At 35.8% G+C, this 3,431-nt stretch overlaps 1 pseudogene; it reads right to left on the bottom strand.

The window, feature by feature from the left end:
- Positions 1-404: 404 nt before the first annotated feature.
- On the bottom strand, positions 405-2,258 carry LOC126727345 (cationic peroxidase 1-like; annotated as a pseudogene).
- Positions 2,259-3,431: the final 1,173 nt, after the last annotated feature.

Genomic DNA, 3,431 nt, shown 5'->3' with positions numbered 1-3,431 from the left:
TTTTAGAACTCTTGATGTGAATGCTAAGTCCACAATATTTTCATAATACTCTCACAACAAATTATAGGTTAAAGGTTGTTACTAACTTTTACTAATGGGAAAAGAAAATAATTTCAGTAGTACAGTTCAAATTAGAACTAGTAACAACTTATTGTTTAAAATTTATTATGAAAATATTGTAAACGTAATATTTCTCTACTTTAAATGAAAGTAGTTGGAAGGTATTATTTGAGGATAGATGTCAACAACTCAACATTAAGAACTAAAATTACAAAATATAAATTTAAAGGATGAAAATGACAATTTACTCAAATTTAAAGAGGTAATTTTTATTTTAACCAAAAAATCAATACTAGTGTCATTATTTTTAAATACATCCGTTCAATAAAATAAATTCAAATACATTAAATCGAACACACTTGCTAATAATAATAATAATACCACACAATCACAATGCCGTTAACAATTTAACATTTATTGTTAAGACATGCTAAGCCAACAAAAAAGTTTGCTAAGACCCTGCCGGCAAATTTTACAGTTGCCACTTTATTGAAAGAAGCCCTGAAAATGTTGAACCAAAATGTTGAATCAAATTTTCCACTGTAACTGTTCTAGTTAATTTTCCTGCAATTCAGCCTCACCTCTCCATCATTGCCAGTGAGAGGTTTCATATTACCCATCTTGATCATGGAAGCACCAAAGTCTCTAGCAAAATGACCAGGGAGGTAACTGTAGTATCGCACCAGTCTTCCCTTTCACTGTTATCACCCTTGAAGAGCTCCTGATCAGAATGGAGGAGACCTTGAGATTTCCGCAAAGCCTTGTAGTACACATTATCAAATCTCACTGGAGTTGAATCGCGTGGCTCTGTGTTGTTATCTCCTCCACTTGCAGGGCACACTTGCTGCACTGAGGCTGCAAAGCATTTGTCAATGTTAGTATCATTGTAAATCCTTGCACGGAAGGTAGTGCACCGAGCCAGTCCAATGCTATGGCCCCCTGAGAGGAGAACAAGGTCTTTCAAGTCTAGCCCATGAGCTTGAAAGTTAGAGATAAGCTGAGAGAAGTTGAAAAACGGTGCAGGAAGATTTCTAATTGCGTCGCTCCAGCTTGCGTTTCTTGCGTCTCTTCTTCCTACTAGTACTTCGTAGTAAAAGGAAGAACCTCCCAACTGAAACACACGCACAAGAATTAATAAGATTTTTACTTTTGTATTAGGAATGTTATTATATTTACATGGAATAGAAGATTATATCAGCACTCACAGTTTGAACAGAATCACGAGCTGCCACAGCTAAGATGTCTGCACATGAAACCACGCTGGCATTGCAATATTTGTCAACAGCTGCTTTGATTTGGTCTACAACATCGAAACCTCTAAGTGAATTCAAATTCGGAAACGCCGTCTTCTCACCAGTGAAGTTGGCTGTGTCATCTAGCAGAACTGATCCATCACAACCCTGTCGTTGTAAACACAAGTAAACCAATGAAGGAATATGGTTTTCATTAAATTACGGGTATTGTTTTATTTAATCATTCAATTTTTACAACAAACGTAAGAAAGCAAATTCGAGCTCTGATTCTTCTCATAAATAATACCAGATAATACTACTAAATTATAAGACTATTGACAAATGACTAATAACAAACTCTGTGTAGTTGATAGGTTAGTCCTACATCCTCGAGTCTATTCCCACCAATCTGTTTTCCTTATTAATTCCAGCCTTGCTTCACCTTTCTGTACTATAAAACGAGGCTCAAAGACAATCTTGACGTATTTTCTCCATCTGCTCTTGAAATAACACTAGACCAAGTTTCGATATATATCTAATTTAGGGAAATGAGAATATCAACTTCAATGTTACTTAACAGGAGTAAGATATTTTTTCCATTTTGTGAGACTTGAATCGCTGATTGATTCATCTTACTTCCACTAAGGGAAAAAAAAAAGGCTAAAAATTTCTAATGGTAGATAAGAAACACATCTTCAGGAAATTACATATCATACTTACATTAACAAAGCAGTCATGGAAATGCAGGCGTAGTGGCGATGCTCCCATGCGTGGTTCACGTCTAAGAGCCCGCCTGACAACTGATCTGATGGTAGGCAATGCCCCAGGGCATACGTTCTGGTAAAAATCAGCAGTTAATTGTGCAGATGTACTTGTAGGGTTCAGAATGGCAGCAAAAGCAAATATGACACACACTAGAAATGATTGAAGAGCAGCCATGAGTATTAGCTCAGTTTTTCCTTCCAACTCGCTGTGCAACCAAGGTTAAGAAGTATGTGTTTATATAGAGGGAATATAACAACACTAGTGTAGTTGTTATTTTGATAATAGTTTAGTTGATATATATGATGATAATTTAATCAGAGAAAGCTGGAATATATTGTTCATATTGGGGAGCTTAGATTAATAGCCGGCGGGCATGCAATTTGTAAAATTTTAGTACCATTGACGCATTGACGACCCAAGACAAATAGTCTCCCAGTACTCTTAGCAAAACTAAAATCTCTCTCTCTCTCTCTCTCTCTCTCTCTCTCTCTCTCTCTCTCTCTCTCTCTCTCTCTCTCTCTCTCTCTCTCTCTCTCTCTCTCTCTCTCTCTCTCTCTCTCTCTCTCTCTCTCTCAGAGAGAAAACAATATTTGGCCCAAAATACAAATTACACTCTTTAAGAATTGTCATTTTTTTTTTTCATTTTAAACTTTTAAGACCTTCCGTCTATTTTGTTGAAAAATTATTATTAAACCTTTTAAAAATAACATTCTATATATAATTTTAGTCACATGACTTTTTTAATGAATTTTGAAATTTGTTTAAATAATGTACATGAATAATGTTATAAATCTGCATGTAATGAGTTCGAGAAGATTGCTCCAAATTGATTTGGAGCTAAACTTGATCAAACTTTTTTCATTAGATCTCTCTCTAAGAATAACTCCAGCGCCCCCTAAGCAAGAGTTGCACTAAGACTATTGAAACCTCTTCTCCATTTCAATTGTGGCAAGGACCAACCATTTCAATGAGTGAATTTTCCATTTCAGTCCAATGGGTGGAGTTCAAAGCTTTTTTAAGGCCAATGTCCTCGTCAAGATCCCTTACATTTTCGACAAGAACGTCCACTTGGACTAAAGCTCTCTCTCTATTGTTGTTCGATCCCAACCCATGGCAACTCCTCCATTTCTTAAAGAGTGTTTCAAATGGACCTTTGTTTGGGTTTTGAATTTTGGCGTGTCGTAGATGGTAGTGTTTAATTTGGTAGTATTTGATTTGGTAGTCACGTTTCATTTGGTTGTGTTTGGTTTTATTTGGTTGTGCTTGATTTTGTCATTCCAAATTCTATGTTATGTGGCTTTGATACTATGTGATGAGTTTATGGTCGTTTTTTATATATATTTTCCCCCCTTCCTTTGGTTGATGCTTATGGAG

The sequence above is a fragment of the Quercus robur genome, chromosome 1 (assembly GCF_932294415.1).
Source record: "Quercus robur chromosome 1, dhQueRobu3.1, whole genome shotgun sequence".
Taxonomy (NCBI): domain Eukaryota; kingdom Viridiplantae; phylum Streptophyta; class Magnoliopsida; order Fagales; family Fagaceae; genus Quercus; species Quercus robur.
Note: the sequence above shows the minus strand (reverse complement) of the source record. Positions and strands in the feature narration are given on the sequence as shown.